The sequence below is a fragment of the Peromyscus maniculatus genome, chromosome 12 (assembly GCF_049852395.1).
Source record: "Peromyscus maniculatus bairdii isolate BWxNUB_F1_BW_parent chromosome 12, HU_Pman_BW_mat_3.1, whole genome shotgun sequence".
Classification (NCBI taxonomy): domain Eukaryota; kingdom Metazoa; phylum Chordata; class Mammalia; order Rodentia; family Cricetidae; genus Peromyscus; species Peromyscus maniculatus.
In genome coordinates, this window is record NC_134863.1 from 40,676,960 (window position 1) to 40,700,641 (window position 23,682).

Below are 23,682 nucleotides of genomic sequence, written 5' to 3' on the forward strand. Positions count from 1 at the left end.
CTTTGACTTTCCAGCATCACCCCTCCTGGTTGAACTGAATTGTTGTATTCCTTCACTCCGTTCCCCCTACCCCAGCCTGACTGCTAATTTAACCCTGGCTCTCTTTCTCCAGAAACATTTGACCTTGTGCAAGAATTTGGCATGGACTTCTCTCCGCCCACTTCCCAATAAGAGCAGCACTGGTCTGAGATCATTAGCATGAGCAGGCAGTGCTTCAGCCTGCTGCCCGCCAGCACAAGGTTCCAGCTGGTACAACAGTAGGCCCCTTTTCTGGGCAAAAGGGCAGTGGCCACCGTTTGCCAGGAGACCTTGTCCAACATTTTGATTCAAGATGGTGCTGCCAGCAATGTGGACTGAGCCAATTAGTTCCTTCAGCGGATAAAATGTATAGGGAAAAAATGTAGACTCAATGGGTCATCCTTAGTTTTTATACCCAAGCCTGTACTTCAAACACTTCTGTGGATTTTTTTTTCCAATGAAGAAAGATACTCTGTGTTAATTAAGAATCTGGAAAGGGTCATAAAGAAACCAGGAATTGCTTGACCTGCTTAAGAGAACAATCTTTGCAATCATTTAACATGCCCATGTCTTTCTTCCGTTCATAAGCTGATTACACACCACTTTTATCTCCCCATTAATTAAGAAGCCAAGGACAAATACTGGGTATGATTTCATAACTGAAAATATTGTCATATAAGTTTTTAAAAACAATACTACTTGGGTCTTTTAAAACCAACTCATATGTCTTAGTTAGAGTTTCTATTGCCATGAAGAACACCATGACCACTGAAGTTCTTATACAGAAACACATTTAATTGGGATTGATTTATGGTTCAGAGGTTTAGTCCATTATGGGCATGGTAAGAAACATGGTGGCATGCAGGCAGACATAGTGCTGGAGAAGGAGCTGAGAGTTCTTCATCTTGATCCACAAGCAACAGGAAGTAAACACTGTATACTGGGCATAGTTGAACATATAAGAGACCTCAAAGCCCACTCCCTTAGTGATGCACTTCCTCTAACAAGGTCACACCTACTCCAACAAGGCCACACCTATTCCAACAAGGCCACACCTCCAAATAGTGCCGCTCCCTATGGGCCAAGCATTCAAACACATGAGTCTATGGGGGATGTACCTCTTCAAACCACCACACCACAGTTGCATGTTTTATTCCACTCAGCTCCCTGAATGATTTGGGTTTCACAGAATATGTCTGTGAATATGTATGTGCTTAGAGTTTATAGACTATATCTTCATCAAATACATTTGTTTATGGGGATTTGGCACAGAGCTAGAAATGGATTAGGTAGAGATGGTAGCAGAAACAGTGGCCAGTAACCTCAATTTTAGGCATCTACAGTACATCCAATGCAGCCCAGTTCTCGGGGTATAGATACTACAAAATAGCGGATAATCCTTTCTGTTCCTTTCTTTATTGGGCAAGGGAAAAGAGATTTAGATGAGGTAGCAACTGTATGGGTTGAAGGGATAAGGCCTCCATTTGGGTTTCTTTTGTGCCAGGGTGACAGTGTATCTGCAAGAAACCACTTAAGGGAAGGGTCTGTTTCAGCTTATAGTTTGAGAGAGATTTCGGGCCATTTTGGTAGGGCTACATGGTGGTGAACTCTACTGCCTGGGGCAGCAGAAGCATGTAGCAGGACTGCTCACATCTTGACAGATCAGGGGCTGGAGAGAGAAGGCCTGAACCAAGGTATACTTTCAAAGGCCCGCCTCTTAAAGGTCCCTACACCCTTCAAAATAGTACCACCGGCTAGAAACAAGTGCTCAAAACACGTGCCTGTGGGGGACATTTCTGACTCAAACCATAGCATTCCCTATGTATTAGAAAAGGAAGATCTAGAGCTGGCATTCCCACCTCCCCTATTTTTTTTTTTTTTTCTTATTATGATGTGAGCTAGAAACCAGGACTCGAAAACGGCCACACCCACCTGATGCAGGTTTACTCAGATGGGGCCTAGCCGGCTGGGACCTTCCCAGCAGGCGAGAAGAAAGCCAGCCCGGGGGTCTTGGGCCCAGGCTGGTGGGAGGACAGTCACACCTGCTTGATGCAGGTTCGCTCAGCAGGTGAGAAGAAAGCCAGCCGGGGGTCTGGTGTGTGGCCCCTCATTTTAAGGAAATGAGAGGCGGAGACTTGGGAGATCTAGAGAATCTGAATGGTTCCTATGCCCTGGAAAAGACACCTAAAGGAAGAAGGGAGATGAAGAGGACGGGGCAGATGTTGGAGGCCGGCTTGCCACCTGGGTGACAGCGGTAAGGAGTGAACCGAGGAGGTCTGCTTACACCCCACCCTCCCGGAACCATTGCGATGCACAAATCAGGCTGCTACCAAGGACCATGTGGGGTCTTAGGTCCTACGGTAGCCAAGGTCTATGTTGATATCCATGGCTCCTGTTGCTGCTCAGGTGACATGCTGACCTCCCGTGGGCTGGGCTGCCTCCTGAGTACCGAGTTCTGGCCCATGAGCTATACCGCCACTGGGGATGTACTGATCTGGGACCCCTTTGCCGTCACATGGGACCATGGTGACAATCAGGCCTAGGCTGCTGCCGAGGACCATGTCTGTGCTCATGGTCCTACCACAGCCAAGGCCTAGGTTGATGCCCATGTCCCCACGAGGCCACCAATGGCCACATGAAGCCTGGGGTTTGGGCCACATCCTGTGCCCTTTTGGTGTCCAGGGGCCATGCTGCCATCAAAGCCACCCTGATCTGAGTGCCTGGAGCTACCACTCAGAACAAGGATGTTGGCCAGGCTAAGCTGCAGCATGAGGCCATGACTGCAGCTGGTGTCTGCATTGAATTCTGTGGCACAGGTCACCACTAGGGCCTATATAGAGTACCGGGATCTGGACCAGAGCTTGCGGCTTAGGTGGAGTCAGGGGGGCCACACAGCTATGGGTAGCCTGTGCTACGACCCAGGGCCAGGGTGTTATCTGGGCCCAGGCTGCCACTGAGCACCATGTCTGGGTCTGTGGCCCTCTAGCAGCCAGGATCAGGATTGACGTACAACCATGAAGAAGGCTGGGGATGAAATCAGCCACCTGAGTCCGAGTTGGTGTCCGAGGACCAGGATGCATCCATGTCTGAGTGGCCTCTGCTGCTACTCAATGACATGGCAAAGTCTGGTCCTGGGCTGCAGCTGAGGGCCATGTCAGGGGACTGTGGCCCCCCACTGCAGCCAGGGTCTGTTCTGATGTCTGATGCTCCTGTCACCATCAAAGGCCATGCAGACGTCCAAGATCAAGGGCCAAGTTAGTGTCTGGGGGCCATGCCACCACTGGAGGCAATGGTGATGTCAGACCCAGCTGCTGTCAAGGGCCATGTCTGGGTCCATGGTCCAGCCGCAGCTAGGGTCTATGTTGGTGTCTGTGGCCAGTGTCACCTCAGAAAGCCTTAGGAATCATGTGAGATAAATTCAGAGGGCTATACTTAGCCAGTCTCGCCCATCACTGCCCTGGGAAAACTGGCCTAGGCTCCTGTGGGCTGCTATAGCAAGAGAACTGGGCCCTGCCCTTGGGAGAGAGGGTCTCCACCCTTCATCACAGGCAAGGATGAACCTACCCTGAGGGCATGCATGTAGGGGAGCTGAGTCTGCCACTGTACCGGAGACAGGTGGTCCCAGTGTCTTGATCTGACCTACTTGACTAACACCCAGGCTCATCACTGGGCCTTGGGTTGATCCACCCTAGCATCTACCCAATCTAGGTCATGTTGGAGCTCATGAAGGGACTGACCTGCAGAACTACACCCACAAGATCTCCAAGACACAGGATACCCCAGAAGAACTCTGGTGAGGATCCAGTGAGGATGGTGTACCAATGATTCATTACAATGAACAGTTGCCAGTCAAACCAATGGGACAAAGGGGTAGACTATATGACACAGGGAAGCCTCCGATGCCATCAGGAGGGGTGAAGAGATGATGGAGAGTCAAGAGAGAAGGAGAAGCAGAGGTTTTTCTGCTTCTGGTATGATTTTTGTTCTCTTACGGTTTATTGATTTTTTTGTTTGTTTGTTGTTTTTGTTTGCTTGCTTGCTTACTTTATTATGTTCTCTTTCATTGGGTGGATGCAACAGGGATGGGGGGGGGTAATAAGGAGGTTGGGAGGTGAACAGAATTGATGTGAAACCACCAAAGATTCAACAAAGAAGTTTTACAAAAAAGAAAGAAAGAAATCAGGAGTCCTTTTCTAATGGTGGGACTTCTTTTTCTCTTTCCCTGCTTTGGAGGACCTTCTCCTTAACTTAGCAAAGCCGTTCAGTATTAAAGTACATGACTCCAGCTAAGAGTGGTAGGTATGGAGATAGCACTTGCCTTATTTTTAGGGTGGGGGTAATTTTTCTTAAGATTTGGGGGACATCACTTCATCCCACTGAATCTTGTGACCGTCATCTGAGAACGGGGGATGCCAATGTCTACCCTATCAGTAGCTGCAAGTTCCATATGCGCCTGTGCAGCCACAGCGTTCCCTCACACCGCTCCGAACAACCATACCATTCGCTCCCTACCATTTACTCTCCAGTGTCTGACATTTTACCAGTCAGACCTCTTTCAGCCCTTGCTTCTACGTGTTACCAAAATAACGATAATTGATGGTTATGCTAATAGCCCAGAGGTTCCCCCCCAGGCTGTGTCATCGAGGAGAGATCCACATGTTCCATACAGAATTAATGTCATGTGCAACCTGCTCTGCTCTGCTTCTCCAAAAATTCATTATCGGTGAACCTTGGCTTGCTTAAAACAAAATATCCAGCTAACAAAAGCCGTGTATTCCAGGTTATTTAGCGTAAAGGAAAATTTGAGGAAGGGTATTGCCCAAAATGCTAACTTGAGCTCAGAAGATTTGAATAAACACCCTCCAGGTCTTGCTTCTGTTCTAAACTTTGATAATAAGTAGAAAGAGATACTAAGGATTATTAATATGTAATAAACTGAAATCCATGCAAGATCTCAGGAAAAAAAATTGTAATTGGCACTCAAAGTTAATGACTACAATGAGCTTTTATCTAGCTATGTACAATATCAAATATGTACAAAATAATGATAAAAAAACCACCACACTTTAAAACTGTGTCATCAGACTTCCAATGCTGTGATAGAATATAAGATACAAACAAATGAAGAAGGATACATGTTGGGAGCCTATAGTTGCAAAGGCTTCTGCCTATGACATCAGGAAAAGTGTGGCACAGTAGAGGAGCTGACATCATGGTGACCAGGGAGCAGAGAGGAACCTGTGCTGTTTGGCCTTTTCCCATCTGTTCCCAGCCTATTACTGCAACTCATCTTCAGGGCAGCTTTCTCTCACTGCTAATCCCCTCTAGGAATGTCCTCACCGATTCCACCAATATGGCTTCACTCGTCTCCAAGGTGCTTCTCAGTCCAGTCAAGGTGACAATCATGTTTCACCCTCACAAATACCAAACCACCTAGATTCTTAAATGTGTGAACATTTTGTTGTATTTTCTTGTGTGTATGCTTTTTTTTTTTTAAGAAAAAGAAGATAAAGTTAAATTTCTATACCTATCCTCTATTGCCTCCCATCCTTAAGCCCCTCCCCACACACACAGGGCAACTATGATTATGAAGTTGATCATAAGCCTTTTGACAGTGTAGACAGACACCCATGACAGTGTATATGGTGATTTGGTGAGGTTTTAGGCTTTACCCAAGTGTAAACATATAGCCTATTATATATGTGTGTAATATATAGCCTACTCAATTTATTGGCTTCAACCAAAATTTTGCATTCCAAAATGTAATTGGCACACAGTTTATTCAATTCATTCTTTACCCCTATGGGCATCAAGGATTTCCTAGATTATAGGAAAGCACATGTTCTAGTTTAGTAGATACTGCCAAATAACTTCCAATGATGACTAAAATGATGCTGTGGGGTGTCCTGTATGCTGTGAATATATGCTGCTATGATTGATTGATAAGTAAAACACTGATTGACCAGTAATCAGGCAGCAAGGATAGTGTAGGCAGGACAAGAAGGAGGAGAATTCTGCGAGGTGGAAGGCTGAGGCAGAGAGACACTGCCAGCTGCCACCATGGGGAACAGGATGTAAAGTACTGGTAAGTCACGTGGCAAGGTATAGATTTATAAAAATGGGTTAATTTAAGATATAAGAACAGCTAGCAAGAATCCTGAGCCATTAGGCCATACAGTTTATAAATACTGTAAGTCTCTGTGTGTTTGCTTGGGTCTGAGGGCTGTAAGAGTGGGACAGGAACAGGATAACTTCAGCTACACAATGAATTATTTGCCTATCAACATGCATATTTTCATATGATAATATTTATGGACTTGCCTTTCTGATATGCTGGTTGTTCCTAATCTGGTCCCATTTTTACAAGATGATTTGTAAGCAATAAATATTATATATCTATTGCCATGATAGTTACATGCATAGAAAATATTTCCCCTAGTATTTACAGTGTAGGTTTGATTAGTTCATGTATTATGGATTCCTTTAGCTTGAATGTGGTTGATTTTCTTCTCTTGAGAAGTGTATACATCCATGGCTTTAGAGATAGAATGCATGTACTAATGGCCTCACCAGGCCTCCATCTTTTATGGAAACAGTAATGATTACTGCCCCATAGTGTTTTCATCAGAATCATATGAGTTAGTATATATTATGTACTCAGAATATCATAAAATACATAGGATAGCACAACAAATATTGGCTCAATATTTATATGGTGATGCTACTTTACAGCTTGTACATTTCATGTCATATGAAAGAAGTATTCCTTTTCTCTGTTATAAAAATATTCTCTTAAATTTTCTATTACAAGTTTCACATTTTCGTTCCTGTATGGATTCAACTAGAATTATTTCTAAGTGTGGCATGTGTAGGAAGCCTTTTTTTTCTCTCACATGGATAGTCATTTTTAGCAACATTCATTGATAGCTTGTGCTCTCCTCACAATGTACCTCTGTCATGGATTCAGTGGCTTCCCGTGGAATGTTTGTCAACACCATACTGCCTTTTCATTACAACAGCTTTTCAAATGCATCTACAGATATGATAATTAAAAGTCTCAAAATGTTGTTCCTATATGGGTCCATATGGGATTTATTTCTAAGTGTGCTATGTGTAGAAAAACTATTTTTTTTCTTACAAAGCCATTTTTAGCAGTGTTTATTGGAATCTTAGCTTTCCCTTGCAATGCATGTATCTCTCTCATGACTTTGGGTAGCTGCCAACTCTTATTCCAGTGGCTTGTCACCACCGTATTGCCTTACCCACGATGGCTTTATACTACAGCTGTAGATGTACTAATGGGCGTCTTCCCTTGTTGGTGCTCTTCAGAATTTCCTTAATCTTTCCTTTTAGGATCAGGTTGTGACATTTAGGAGAAATGTAACTAAATCCTGTTAGCTCATTTTAGACTTCAGACTTTCGGTTTGATCTTGAGGCTGGATTTCAACCTCAGAAAGTTTTATTTGCACCAGATGTTGGGAAATATGTTATGCAGGAAGAATTCTGGGATGAGATTTGAAGATCTAGGTGAAAATATCCATGTGAGCTCCCTTAGACAAGCCAACTCATGACTGTAGGCTTTAGCTTTACCATCTGTAGAGTAGATGAGGCCCCGATCTTACAGTGTCCCTGTACAGGTGTCCCTGTACAGGTACAGGAATGATCTCTGTACATAAGCTGCCTCCTTATCCAGCCCTGGAATTCACTATGATGAGAAATTAGAATCTGAATCTCTGAGAATGAATGTCAGAAGTCTGTTGAACAAGGTGTTTAAGAGATTTCGGTGCTTGGTTTAATGGCTAGCTGAGTGTGTCAACTTGCCACTAGAAATTAGATAATAGAGCCCAGATGTTTGGTCAGATGTCTTCCTAGATAGCTCATGGAAGGGGTTTTCTTCTTAACAGAAAAGATGAACTTTTATCATTTTATTTTTGAAGATTTATTTTCATTGTCTTTAAATTACATCTGTATATGTGTGTCCGTGTGTGTCCATGGGTGTTCATGGGTGTCCATGGGTGTGTATGTGAGTGCAAGTACCTGAAGAGTACAGAAGAAGGTGACAGATCCCTGGAGCTGCCATTACAGGTAGATGTGAGATGCTCAACTGGGTGCTGAGAACTGAACTCTGGTCCTCTTGCAAGAGCAATATAGGTTCTGAACTGCTGAGCCATCTCTGCACCAGCCCCCAAAGATGTACTTGTAAATCAGTCAACTCTGAGTAACGGAGATTAGTCTCCATAATGTGGGTGATTTTCAGCCAATTAGTGAAGATTTGACTAGAAAGAAATAGCAACGTCTCCTGGGTAAAAGGAATTCTGCCAGCAACAGCTTTGGAATTAAACTGCAGGTTGGCCCGGGTCTCCAGTCCACAGTGCAGACTTTGGAGTTGCTGTTCTCCATAATCATTCAAGCCAATTCCAATTCATTAACATAAATCTCTTGATAGGCAATAGGCTGGAATACAGGTAGATTAATAGAGAGATGGCCAGAGATGGCTACAGACATCCTAGCAATTGCGTCTTTCTAGAGAACCTTGTCTAATAGAGAAGGTAAAGTCTGGATGCTCACCTCCCAATGTTCCTGACACAATCCTGCCATGTATGACTTAGCCAGATGCTCCCTTTTGTAATGGAGTGATGTCTATGGTCGAGTTCACAGAATGTCCCCTTTGAAATGTTTTCCTACTTAAGAAAGCACCGTAAACAAAACAAATTGTTTCTCTTGAGTGGGAGAGTTAAAGAGAGCAGAAATTTTATTTCACAATGAGTTCAGTTAAGTGTTCATTTTAAATAAGGAGCTCACCTGGTAATTTTTTTAGGAAATTTCTATATATTTGACAGCACCACAGTTACTGGGGGACTGAAATGTTAGTGCTAAATACCCCATTAAAGCTGAATCATAAATGAAAAAAAAGTATCTCTGAAGTAAAAATGTCAGAACAAAATAAAAGATGTTTTCAGCTAAGTATTTAATTTACCTATATAATTTTTAAGACTTTTTTTTAAAGTGAGGCCATAGCCACAGGTAAAGATATAAGCCCTGTTTTTTCATTGACTTGGTCCACAAAAATATTTCATTAACCAGAGAGAGAGAGAGAGAGAGAGAGAGAGAGAGAGAGAGAGAGAGAGAGAGAGAGAGAGAGAGAGAGAGAAGGTAGGAGAGAGAGGCACTCAGAATGAGAGGTTACCTTTTAAAGATTATTTCATTCCTGAAAACTCCCGTGTGCGGTCATGAGGGCTGGGAAGCCCCATAACGCACCATCTGCAAGCGAGAGAATCAGAGAGTTGAGCCTGAAGGCGGGAAGCGGGTGTGGGTGCTGAATCTCTGCTGTCCTCCAAACAGAAGACTAACCACCCAGCTCCAGAAAACTGGCAGTTGGTGCTCCCTCTACCATTAGATCCCTTCTGGCCCCCTATCGGTTGCAGGATGCAGAGTGATAAGTGCCGCCCCTCTTTACTCAGTCTACTGACTGATTCAAAGGTTACTCTCAGACACATCCAAAAATAGTGTTTTACGAGGTATCTGTGCACCCCACAAACCAATCAAGTAGACATGGAAAATGAGCCACCACACTCATATCCAAATAAAAAAGGAAGACAATTGACTGTATGTGACTCTAAATTTTTATGAACAAATATTCAGGGTGTGAGAACTCAGCACAAAGGATGCATGGTCAAATCATGTGTCTGTCGTGTGGATGTCTTGAGACGGTAAAATGCACTGTGTGTGACTCGGGTCTAAATTCCCACACTGCAAGCCAGTGTCCACCGCGGTGCTGACCAGGTCTCATAATATATATTTTCAAGTGTGCAAGCTGACGGTGGCCGGAGGGATTTTGCTGACTTGGACTCAGTAACAGATCAGGCCTTAGCCAGTAACTGATAGACTTAGAAAGGGGGCGGGGAAACATCTGTGGAACCAACAGATCCATTTCCTCACTGTGTGAAGCACAAAACACACAAAACCAGGACAGCTTGTAACAGCCGGGAGAGCTGGCAGAGTGAAAGCTAATCTTCTCACGTGAAATATAAGCTTGAACACACAGACACTTACAACCTTTTATCTTGACTGAAAAGTCTTTGGTGTTTTCAAATGGCTTTGGGATGTCTGAGGCTGAACCTGAACCTCGTGAGAAATTCCGCAGCTCGACTGGTACTCTCCTTGGAAGTTGAGGAATCTGTAAGGAGTCCACGGGGGAGGCAGGGAGAGCACGGCATGAATATTTATAAGCGAGAATGAACTGGAAGAGCTTGAGGAACTTCTGTCCCCGGCTGTCTGCAGACAAAAGAAATATTCCAGGGACATTAGTGACATAACTATGTTTTAAGCTTCTGATATTTACAGATCTATTGTTTTTTAAATTTAATTTTCTTCACTTTTGTACAAGTATATATTGTATGTCGAGCATATTTCTCTGTAGCTAGAGTTTTCTGCCTTGCCCACAGTCAGGACAAATCTTTGTCACCCGCCAGTCCCACAGCCGCTCAGACCCAACCAAGTAAACACAGAGACTTATATTGCTTACAAACTGTATGGCCGTGGCAGGCTTCTTGCTAACTGTGCTTATAGCTTAAATTAATCCATTTCTATAAATCTATACCTTGCCACGTGGCTGGTGGCTTACCAGCATCTTCACATGCTGCTGGTCATGGCGGCGGCTGCAGTGTCTCTCCGACTCAGCCTTCTGCTTCCCAGAATTCTCCTCTCTCCTTGTCCCACCTACTTCCTGCCTGGCCACTGGCCAATCAGTGTTTTATTTATTGACCAATCAGAGCAATTTGACATACAGACCGTCCCACAGCATTTCTCCCCATGGCATCTCACTCCTCTTTTCCCCTTTCCTCCTCCTTAGTCATTTGTCCCCTAGACAATTTTACTTCTACTCTCATGTCATATATACATACATAATTTTAAGATTGTATTTAAAATCTAGGGTTCCACAAATGACAATATTTGTCACTCTAAGACTGGCTTGATTTGCTTAATAGCATTGTTTCAAGTCCCATTCATTTTCTTGCAAATGGCATAACTTTTATTGTAATGGCACCTCTCTTTCCAGTACCTTTATTTGGCATATATGTGCTGTGCATGCATATATGTATATATATGCATGTGTGAGTGTATGTGTTTGGAGACCATATGTGACAGGTGTCCGCTGCAATCACTTTCTGCTTTATTTATGAGGCAGGAGCTCTCGTTGATTCCAGAGCTGGCCATTTCTACTAGTCTAGGTACCATGCTTAACCCAGGGATCCCTTTTCTCTGTCTCCCAAGTGCTGGGTAGTCAACCACTATGCTGCCTTGCTTTTTACATGGGATCTGGGGATCTCAACTCCAGCTCAGTTCCCATGCTTTCTAGAAAGTACTTTATCCACTGAAGCATCTCCCCAATGCCTTCTTCCAGTATCTAGACAGAATTTCATATATGTGCCCCTCAGCCCCATGCCTTAATCCTGTGTCCTTTTAGGGACCCCATGAAAAAAAACTTAAGTCTTGAATTTCTCAGCCCCTGCTCTTCTAAGGGAATCAAGCCCAGCCAACTTGTTTCAGAAATGCATATGATATTATTCAAATAGCCCTCCAACTCTCCCAGAGCACCTCCCATAAAATCATTTTAATTCTCTAACCAAAATGTAGTTCGGCCTTTATTCTGCAAAGCCGACGTGTTTGTGTTTCCAAGCTCAATCACGATCTCTTTGCAAATGCTATTTAGAACCAGAGTCACGCAGCCAGAAATGACCCTGCTCTGATTTCCTAATTAGAAACTTCTCGAAGCTGGCAGCTTGATTCGACAGCTCCCAGGTCCACGTTCCAGCAACATGTTCTTCACCTCCTTTCCAGATTTCGTTCATCATTTTTTTTCCCTCTTGTTCCAAACATACAAATATCAAGTCGGAGAGGAACAAATCCTGGCATTGTTGCCAAGATGGCCGTGAAAGAAGCCTGTCTCCTTTATACCCAGCAAGGATAGAACAAAATTGGGCTGTTCATAATACTGGCAGGTAGAGAAGGCAGTGTTCACAAAAACACACAGCGACAAGAGAGATGTCTTGGGATTCAGATAAAAGGTCCATGACTCCAAAGGACTTCTAGATATTGGATCAGAATAAAGCACAATGCCAACATGGTGTACAAGAAAACTTGTTTTACCTCCGTTTTCTGGAGCATTTTTCTTTGCAACATAGGGAAGCCAGTCTTCATGACAGTCTTCATGATTTGTCTTTTCAAGATAATTTAAACATCCTCTGATGATACAGGGTCTTGAAGTAGTTCAGTGTCTGCATCCGCTAAAGTCTTATCCTTCTGGCTGGTGCAAATGATTTTTTTTTATGAAGCTTTTCTTTGTGTCACACCAGCTTCTGAGCTAACACGGCCATTTGTTTTATGGAGTATTATAGATTTCACTGCTACAAGCCGAGGCTGCTGCAAAAGCTGGGAAGATGCTCCCATTTCCCTTGAAGGGTGGTTAAAGTAATGCTGTATCAAAAGGGTCACCTCCATAATAGATTTTTCAATTGCCCAGAGACCTCGCCGACCATCTCTCTCAAATTAAACTGAATTGAGAGGCAACTGGGTCTACTAATAAGGAAAGGTCAAATAAATTTGTACCATTTGTCACTCAGCACTGCTCTTGCTCCCTCCAAGAGTCTGGGGGTACTGAGGGTCAGGCAGAGTGGCATGTTTCAGACCTCAAAGATAGAGCATTAATCTGAATTGGGCAATTCTACCCTTCCTTAAAGACATATAATGGTTACCATCTAATCTAGTAAAAACTCTTTACTCCTGCTTCCAAACTTCTTTGGAGTTCCTCAATGATCTCTCATCCTCGATCTCTCTCTTCCTCACACCATTCAAAGGCACCTCCTCAATGACTACCTTGAAGGTACACATTGTGTTTATAATTAGTTGTAGATTCTCTTCAGTAAACTACAATTTCACTGAGTAGTTAGCCAGGTTTTCAGTACCAGGCATGGTGTCCCCCTGGTTGGGCAATTTTTAAGTACAAGTAGAGAGCTGTTTTTTTGCTACCAAGGTATGTGTGCCACTACTGAGACCATAGGTTTGTTGTGTCATGCTGGTCATTGGTGTGGTTCATAGGTGTCACAGCTGGGTAGGACTGTTGATTGCCTCCCTCCATTGGAAGCTTCCATGGCATCTTCTGGCATCTGTAAAGCTATTTTTTTCTATGAGACCGTGTCTCCCAATGACATCAGGAGCTATTCCCACTCATAAAGTCTTACCAACATGACCACCTAGACATGAGTTGAACAAGGATGATACCAATAACATGCCCAAATGGATCATGAGATCTCAAAGCTACACAAAGAACCACAGACAACATAATAAAACTGAGAGCAGGGGAGGTTGTCCTTCCCAGAGAAGAGCACACTGATTGGTTGTACAGTGCCAAACAACCCCCCAAAAACACATACAAGTAACATTATATGGACTCAATGGGTTATTTTTAGGAATATATGTATATGCAAATACATATGTGTATGCAATAACAACTGATTTTAAAAAAAGAGGTCACGAACTTGAAGGGGAGCAGAGAGGTGTATATGAGAGGGTTTGGAGGGAAGAAAGGAAAGGCAGAAACATTGTAATTAAATTACAATCTCAAAAATAAGCAATTTTAAAATTAAATACATGGCAAACACAGGAAAAACGATGCACATTGTGAAATGCCCACTCAATAGTTTGTCTACCCAATATTGACCCACTCTCCCCCATTCTTCCTTATCAGTTTATTCAAGGTCAAGCTGTTCAATTTAAAATAGCTTTCACTGGCAGGGATGCAGCTCATTTGATAGAATACCTGCCGAGCATGCATGGAGCCCTGGGGTTGATCCTGTGATCCTAGCAGTTATGTGGTGGAGGCAGGAGAATCTTGAGTTCAAGGTCATTTTCTGCCATGTATTAAGCTCAGGGTCAGTGTGGGCTACATGAAACCCCATTTCAAAACATATAGTAAAACAAAAACTTTAAAAAAAGAATTTCCACATAACCAAGAATGGCTATAAACCATGTTTAAAAATAGAATTATAGAATATGTCTAGGAAAACTTTCTTATTTTACAGAGAACTTGTCTACCAAGTGCCTTAACTTCTTAATCTTGTTTTATCTTGTCTAGGACTCAAACTTAGCATTTGGAAGTGTGGCAGAACTTTCACAGTGTTAAGGAACTCTTAAGTGCAGGATGATGAATGAGTGAGATGCAAAGGCTCTGGGCCTTAGCCACATGCCTGGCTTACTCAGTGTAAGGGCCTACCTAGCTTTGATCCTCTGTGGCAGAAAACTAGTGAACTCATTCCCTACTTGAGGCGTGACTTGTTGTGTTTTATTGCTCACAGCTATAACTAGATTATGAACCATGCATCCTTTTAACCAATGCAGAGACTCAGAGACAGTAGACTTGTCTGGAATATTTCCCATCCAAATGCACTCCTCCGACAACTATTTCACCTCCCACCTACCTAGCCAGGGCCGTCCCAGAGAGACAAAACAAGAACAACAACACACACTTGAATTTTTTCTGATAATTTCATATGTAAGTACTATATTTATATGATTTCCACCCCTTCCTCTCTTCTGTCCAGCCAGCTCTTTTCCTGTTCCTCCCTGACTCCCTCTCAAACTCATTAATTCTTTAATTATGATGCACATCTGTGCATACACACACACATATATAGAAAACAATCTTTTGAGTCTACTTGGTTTTGCTCATGTGTGCATGTATTTAAGGCTGAGACTTGGGACTCAATAACCTATCAGGAACTTATCCCTGGAGAAGACTTTCTCTTCGAAGCCCATAATTGCCTATAGCTCTTAATTCAAGGCCAGGGTGTGATGAGATTTTCCCAGTTCATATTGAAATGTCAATTTGTGTTGTCATTATGCAGGTCTCTTTTTAGGAGACCATATTTGGAGATTTCCTGGATGCAGATTCCCTGGCATATATAGGAGACGCTATCTCACAGCAGATGGACTCTTCCTCTGGCTCCTCCTCTTCTATGATGTTCCTTGAGCCTTAAATGTAGAGGTTGTGTTATAGATTTATCATTTGGGGTTGGGCACCTTGTGGTTAATTGTCTTCTGGAGTTTGACCAGTTATGGCTTTCTGTAATGGTGTGTCTGCCATAAAAAGGAATTCCTTTGATGAAGGGTAAGAGCTGCGTTCATCTGTGAGCATAAAGATAAGTATTTATTGAGTTAAAATAATACTTTAGGAAAGTGACAGTAGTAGGCTTCCTCTAGGGTCTATGAACTCACCAACTATGAGTAGTTGGCTAGGTTTATAGTACCAGGCATGAGTTCCCTACCATTGTGCAGCCCATAAGTCAGCTGTTGGTTACCCTCAAGATATAAGTGCCTCTGTTGCACCCTTGGGACTTCCTTGCCATACTAGTGTTGTGGCTCACAGGCTTTTCAGCTGGTGAGGACTGTTTAGTGCTTCTCTCCCTTGGCAGCTTGCATAGCATCTTCAGATACAGGGAAAGCTACACTCAGGGAGGGGACACCCAGGTCAATTCTAGCTCCATTCCTCCAAGTCACACAGGCAAATTTGAAATGGATCATTTCATTCAATTATAAAGGCTGAGGAGTCCCAGGATCTGCCATCCAGCATTGCCAATGGTGCATTCCAGTCCAAGTCAGAAGGTGTGAGAATCTGGAGAGCGGATGGTGCGTACTGTAGTCTGAAAACAATGAAAGACTGGTGTCTCAGATCAAGCAATCGGGCAGAAGGAATTCTCTCTTAGCCTTTTTGTACTATTCCGGTCCTCAAAGGATTAGATGGCAACACCCCCCCCCACCACCACCACCACCAATACACAAAGGGCAGAGTCTAGCAATTGAAATGTTAAGATTATCAAAAAAAAAAAAAATCCTCACAGACATGTGGTTTTGGTGTGAATCTGAAATGTCTCCCAAAGAGTCAGGTTGAAGGTTTGGTCTTCTATGCACCAGAAATAATCCAGTGATGGGTTTATATTTTAATGGACTGTTGGGAAGTGGTGGAACTTCAAACAGTGGGGCCTAACTGGATGAAGCAAGTTGCTGAAGGTGAGGTTTTCAAGGGTAGATTTTGTTCCTAGCTCTTGCCTTGCTTGTCCTCTGCTCTCTCCACCATGGGCTAAGCGGCTTCTCTCCCTGTCATTATGTTCTTCTCAACAGCTGTGGGGACAAGCAACCATGGACCGAAACTTCTAAAGTATCAGCCAAAATAAACTCACTTCCCTAGGTGGCCTCTCCTGGCTATTTTGTCGCAGTGATATTAAATTAGTTACTGTGCATACCCAGAAAAACATTTGATCAAATATCAGTTGCAACATGGCCCATGTTGACATAAAATTAACCTTTAGGACCACCTATAACTTCTCTTACATCCATGTTTGATGGACGAAGCGCCAGGGAAATCCAAAGCGTTATTGAAAGCATGCTTAGAAATATAACAGAAGAAGAGAGAAAGTGACATTTTTCCTTAAGTGTTTATGGGGTTTTATACCCATGCTCTGGAAGACATTGAACTAGGGGGTGGGAATTCTGGGAAGAAAATGTACAAATTGTTCTTCCTATCTCTTTAGAACGACTGGAGGTGAACCTGCCTTCCTATAGATAACCCACTGGCTAGGTAATTGACATGCTAGGTGATTGACAAGTTTGGTGATTGACCCAGGCCAGAGACTCTATTCTCTTGACCATTAGGAGTTTCCCCCGATGTGCCTCTAGGGTCACTCTAGCCATCCTGGACTGCTTTCTGCCTGAGTGCTTGTCTATGGCATCTGACCCTCGTCTGTCCTATGTAGTTGCTCTGGTCTGTCTTTAAAGCGCTTGTGCTAGAACTTTGTCTAAGATAAAACCAAATGACTGTAAGTAGTGATTTGATGGAGTAATCTATGAATCGATCAGTGAACATGATAGACATATATATATATATATGTATATATATATATATATATATATATATATATATATATATATATGGGACCATAGAGAAATATTATTGACCTTCACCTGGGTCTTAAATATGCAATCCCTGCAAATTAGGTATCTGAATAAGAAAGCTGCAACTCTGTAATGTTGTCTGTACTCTGTGCATGTGTATGTGTGCATGCCTTTACACACACACACACACACACACACACACACACACACACACACACTCATTCAGTAGTTGATGGCTTTCACAGCTTTAAATTTTTATCTACCTGAGTGTTATCTGTGCTGGTTTTTAAGCTCTCAGATGACAGGCAGCAATTTTATTGAGTTCACTTGACATCTCAGCATTACTCATCAGCGGAGCTTAAACAGTGCTCTCCACTAACATTAACTCCCTGTATATTTTTACCCTTTAAGTAAGGTCTCAGAGACCAGAAGCACGGGCATAGCCAGGGAGCTTGTTAGAAATGCAAATCAGAAAACTCTCCTCAGAACTACTGACTCTAAATCTGCATTTTAATAAGGTCCCAAGTGCTTCTCCTGTGCACATGGAAGTTTTGGAAGCCCTGATAACAATGGTTTCAAACTTTAGTGAGCATCCAAATTTCACTGTTGGAAGCCTTTTGAAAAAAAAAAAAAGCAACAACAACCCTAGGTTCCACCCTTAAATTTTCAGTTCTGCATTACCGAGGTGGAGCCTGGAAATTTGCATGTCTAACAAGTTCGGAAATGATGCCAATGTTGCTGGGTTTGGAGCTACACTTTGGAGAACTTCTCATTTAAAGAACAGAAGAAGCAGAGAAGCAGAATGGCTAAAACCTCAGTGGCTTAATAACGAGAGGTCTGGAAATTTCCCTTCTATTCTGTGTGACCTTGAGAAGGTCTCCCTGGCTGCCTCCTTTGCTCACAGGTAAATGAAGGGATGTGAGGGAGAAGCCCAGCCCCGCACTCAAGATCTCCACATCTGTTTGCCTGTCTCCTTCGCCCTGCCACACTGTCAGCGCCTGGAAACCAGGCATCTCATTTTAATTATCCTTCCATCCCCAAAGAGACCCTAGAAGTCTCTTGGCTGAGTGAGCGAATAAATGAGCAAATAAAGGAGGGAATCCAAACTTGAGATGATGGTTATGAAAATATCTTTAAATGAAAGGTGTTTGTATTCCCCTCGTGCAGGGTAAGTCTACTTCCGGGCGGCTCTGCTCTTGTTTCAAGGACACTGAGAACAATACCAACAGCTAGGACGCCTGTGGTGATAGTCTTAGACCAGATGCAAAATACACTACTAGTAAAGAAATCATACTCAAAATATTGACTCCAGTAGTTGTGGAACTCACGACAGACAGCAGGAAGCCGAGTTTGATCAGTCTAGGGGGTTGCAGCAATAAACCAGCCCGAGATCCCTCCAAATTTCCAGGAACGGCCAACTGACATCTGTTTTGTGGGGCGCTGTTGTCTGGGCGAGTCAGAGGGCTTCAGGAGAATGGATGTTGCAAGTTTAGCAACTGAGTCTCTCTCTTTGTCTTTACTCCCCACCGCGTGCGTGCGTGCGTGCGTGCGTGCGTGCGTGCGTGCGTGCGTGCGTGCGTGCGTGCGTGCGTGCGCGTCTGTGTGTCCGTGTCTGTGTCTGTGTGTGCCTGCGTGAGTGAATGTACAGAGCTGCACACGTTCATGGAGGCCAGAAGACAAGCTCAGGTGCTCCTCCTTAGGACCTACCTTATTTTCTGGGACAGTGTCTCTCGTTGGCCTAGAGCTTGCCAAGTAGATTACAGTGGCTAGCAACTAAGTCCCAGCTTGTATGTCCACCTTCGCCGTCCCGACATCAGGATAACTAAGCACAAGCCACATGCAGCAATTGAGCTCTCTTTTGAGGGGAAGTGACTCAGAAAGCCAAGGAATAATGGCAGGGACAGGGAGAGATCACGTGTGCCTGCATCCCAGCCCTATCTGCATCAGACTTCCTTTGGTTCCTCACGTGACTGGAAGGCACAACTCCAAGCTTTATGAAAACCATGCCTGAACGCTGCCATACCCGTAATTCAAAAGCAGAACTCTCATCATACGGGGACTAAGGGGCAGTTTATTCTGAAGCCAAACGAGAATGACCACAGCCTGGGATCATAGATTTAGGTCACCCCAAATTCCAAGTTCCAATGTAGAAGCAGTGTAAGGACATGTTTATAGTAACAGAGCAAAGTAGTCATAAACCAAGACACTTTGTAAATATGTCGGCAGGAACATTATATAGGCAAGTTGAACTGGAAAACCTTTACTACAGGCCTCAGATGCTACCGGATAGTATTCTTAGCTTTTTGGTTGGTTGGGAAACTAATCCTCTGAACCTTCCAAATGATGTACCTGTGGGTCACAAAGCCGTCAGGTCAGGTACAAAGGACAGAGTAGATACATGGCCATCAAGAGAGTAAAATACAGCCCCAGATAACTTGGCTCTGGATTTGCAACATTCTAAATTATTGATAACCACTGAAGTTCTCATCAGTTCCTGAGCCTTCTAGAAGTCTCAATGTGAAGGAAAAGTGCCCATCTGGGGAATTTCATTCACACACTCATTCCCTAGATCCCACGACTTCAAAGAGACTCCACCTGGTTTGCTGTCTTTTCGTTCCCCGGGACCAGATGTAGGAGGCAGGGCCCTGGAAACACTCCCAACTTCTCTGCGGTCTTGGAAGGCTTTCCTGTAGACCACAGCCTCCTCATGACTGATGGTGATAAAAATAAGAAGCAAATGTCTCTGTTAGTGCCAAGGAGTCGAGCTTGTAGAAAAGGCGATTTGATCAACAGCCCTATGTGGGAGAACAAGAAAGGGGATCAGGAGCTGAGAATAGCATTTCATTGAAAAGGAGTTGATGCCCTTGGTACTTAGGAACCCAAGTCTGCGTCTTTACGTTTTCGTTTTCCTCTGCCTTGTACATCTGCCACCCACTTGCTTATATTGTTGGATTTTTTTTCCTCTTTCTTTCAAAGGAAAATTCAGCTTACATCTGGGCTACAATGCAGTGGGGTTGGTTAATGTTTAGGAAGAAGTTTGAGTTTCTCTGATGAAAGGTGTTGGCTGCCACTCAGAATCTTTCAGCTTTTCTAGTGTTTGTTGAGGTTAAAAAGTGAGATTAAAATTCAATTGATCTGAAGCACAGTTGATTGCTAAATTTTCACTTAATATGTTAAAGAAAATAGCACATTGCCATCACTAAAGTACTCAAGTGTATCTGTAATATTGTTAAACAATCATCCAAAATACCTGACGAAGGAGAAGAAAAAAGGCTATAAATCTCAGAGAAGTGGATATCAGATTCCACCAACAAGTAATTATGAAGGCAATTGTGAATTCCTGGGAGATACTCCAATAAAATCACATAGAATCAGTACCTTGTGTTTCAGGTAATGTATGTGGAAAAGCTGAGTACAGCTACTACGGGAAATTGCAATTGAGATCAACAGCTCTAAGAAACAGAACATCTAAGTGCAGTCAAATGTGGGCGTAGCACATGTAAACACCCATATACTCACGTATGCAAATTAGTATAAACATCTGATAGGCTGTGGGAGCTGAGGAAACGTAAAAGGAGTGGATGGCGTCCTGAGTGAATGTCAAAAATTAAGGCCTCCAGCCTATGGGAAATTGGCAAAGGCTTCTTCAGGGCAGACTCTGGTCCAAGCACAGGTGCTTCCAAAGGTTTGAGGACTGTGTGCAAAAGCTAGCAACTGCAGCTTCCTCTTCCTGGATGTGTATGGCTGGAAACTGCCTGTAGACACCTCCCACCCAAACCAACTAATTCCTCTCCCCTGTGCTGTTCCTGATAAACGCGCTGAGGTGTGCTGGGTTCCTGCAGTAGTTGGTGCCATGCCATCAGAATGCACACAGCCCTCCTGACTCCAGCACTTCCTCAGTCCCTCACTGCCCTCAGTCAGGTCCAGGTGCCCAGCTGGGCAGGGTATCACTGTAGACTTCAAAGTATTTTGAATGGCTTTTCCTTCCCTCTGATGACACCAAAGGGTCATAATTTCGAGGCTTAAAGCCTCTCTGAGAGATACTGGAAGTACTTCCTCAAAGCATGCTTACTCTTGAAGGCACAGTCCCAACAGCCTTGGTGAGCGGGTCTCTAGACCCAGATTGTTAGAGTTAAGGGACTAGAAAATGGGACGAGGGTATGGACAGATGCTCTGATACCCACAGGAAGGATACATGCTGTGGGATGTTCTGTTTGTCCTGTGGGAGCCCTTCTTGGGTTCTTTGTGGCGTTACCCAGCAGGTCCGTATAGAGGATGATTAGGACCATGGGCCTGAGTGCAGGTGTTTGAGATGGTCTGCACTTGGCTGTGCTGGGGGATGGTCTGTATGTCAAGTTGCTCTGATTGGTTAATAAATAAAACCTGATTGGCCGTGGCTAGGCAGGAAAGATAGGCGGGACTAACAGAGAGGAGAAATAAAAGGACAGAAAGGCAGAAGGAGACGCTGCAGCCGCCGCCATGACCAGCAGCATGTGAAGACGCCAGTAAGCCACCAGCCACATGGCAAGGTATAGATGTATGGAAATGGATTAATTTAAGATAAAAGCACAGTTAGCAAGATAAGGACAGTTAGCAGGAAGCCTGCCACGGCCATACAGTTTGTAAGCAATATAAGTCTCTGTGTTTACTTGGTTGGGTCTGAGCGGCTGTGGGACTGGCGGGTGACAAAGATTTGTCCTGACTGTGGGCAAGGCGGAAAACTCTAGCAACAGATACAGACATGGATAATGCCTGCCCATGGTGAGCCATCTAATCCATTAGTAAGAAAATCAAAATTTGTCATCCACCTACATTCTGTTTAAATAACTGTCCTGGATCTGTGTCCTGCTATGAAACCTACCAGGCAAGGACACATTCACCACCTTGCCACCAACTGGTATATGGTATGCGTGTTCGAGACCATTGGCAGGAATTGTTGAGCTTTCCCAAGGATCAGTTAGCTAGGGCTCTCAATCCCGAGGTTCAGAGCACTGATAGGTTGTACAGTCTCAGCGTTTAAAATCTTCTCTTTCTAGCCTACCGCCAGTTAAATAACCTTGAGCCATTTTCTCAGTGCTCCCAAGCCTCGGTTTTATTATCTGTAAAATGTGAGTAATTCAAAGGATTGTTAAGGAAACAGCACGAGACCGCACAAGGAAAGCACTTACCACATGCATAAGCAAGCACAGTTAGAAGACTTGGCTGCCACAATCTCCTCCTCCTCCTCTTGTTCCTCTTCCTCCTCCTCTTCTTTTGTTTATTTTTGAAACAGGGTCTTGCTGTACAGCCCAGGCTGGCCTTGAACTAACAGCCATCCTCCCGACTCACATCTCTCATTTTTTTTTTTTTTTTGGTTTTTCGAGACAGGGTTTCTCTGTGTAGCTTTGCGCCTTTCCTGGAGCTCACTTGGTAGCCCAGGCTGGCCTCGAACTCACAGAGATCCGCCTGGCTCTGCCTCCCGAGTGCTGGGATTAAAGGCGTGTGCCACCACCACCCGGCTATACATCTCTCATTTTTAAAATGAGGAAAGTAAGAACCTGAGGGATTAAGTATAAAAGCTGAATCTTGGCAGGATAGGAGTTCAGTGAAAGAAGAGAAAAGCACTGCTGTACCCAGTCCAGATGGAGCGCATCACGCCTGCCGTTGTTTCCTACCCTCAGAAGGTTCTAGGGCCTCAGAAGGTTCTAGGAACTCCCCAAAGTTAGGGTTAGGGCAGGGTTTTGTTTTTGTCTTTCTAAGAGAATGAAAGCATTCAACTAAGAACTCTGAAGACCATTGAATAAATGAGACATCTAAAGAAGGATGAATCATCCAGAGAAAGGTATCCCAAGAAAAAGAGTAAAATTGACCTAATGATATAGCACATTTCCAACAGGATAGCTAGTTCTCCCAGAACTTGACTATTATCTCAATTTTCTCAGGTTCCCTAGAGATTCCTGAACTCACAGACAACAAGAAGCAGTCTAGAAAACACAACACCTATATTCTTAAGAGGTGGGGTGGGTGGTTTTTGTCATTAGGTGGGTTATGGATATTTGTCATCATTTAGGGGGGGATATAGGAATATAGGATTTAAAAAACAGCTATTAACCTCAAATATTTTATATTGGTATGGATTTTGGTATATTGATACAAATTTAAAGTTATTTTTGTTATATTGAATGTATGTTTCTACTCTTGGTTGGAGTATTGTGCTTATGCAACTCATTTTAAAATGTAATGTATAATTAAGAAATGTTAGTAGTTAGTCATCTATAAAAAAATCAAACTTATAGTGATATTAGGTGTGTTTTCAAGGTTAAACATTAGATAGAAAGATGTTCTTCAAATGCTTCAGAGACCTACAGAATATGGCATTTAAAATGTTTTGTTAACATGGGGCTTTTCATGACAGTGAGACACATCTGTTCCTGGCAGCATCAATTTACTTTAGAGAAGATGGTGGGCATCGAAGAACCTCCATATGGAGTTTGCTTTCACTGTGGCAAAACTAACCATTAGGGCAAGAAAAAGCTCTTGCCTTGACTGCTGACAGTATGCTGTACAAATGGGACAGGCAGGACACAAAGGAAAAAGAACTGTCGAACGTGACCAAGACAAGATAGGACAGGCCTTCAAAGTTCCTGCTTCATGGAAAAGTCTACCAGATGTTCTAGGCCTACAGGCAAAGACTGGATGTCCCAACATTGCAGAGGTACAATCATGGGTGACTGTCCA

General features: G+C 43.5%; 1 long non-coding RNA gene across 1 annotated transcript; it reads right to left on the bottom strand.

Moving 5' to 3' along the window:
- Positions 1 to 9,623: 9,623 nt before the first annotated feature.
- On the bottom strand, positions 9,624 to 22,639 carry LOC143268131 (uncharacterized). The gene is made up of 4 exons (XR_013043763.1): positions 22,578 to 22,639; positions 22,134 to 22,297; positions 19,561 to 19,760; positions 9,624 to 10,293 (listed from the first exon to the last, which is right to left on the bottom strand). It is a non-coding gene; the product is annotated as an uncharacterized LOC143268131 (long non-coding RNA).
- Between the last annotated feature and the right edge of the window lie 1,043 nt (positions 22,640 to 23,682).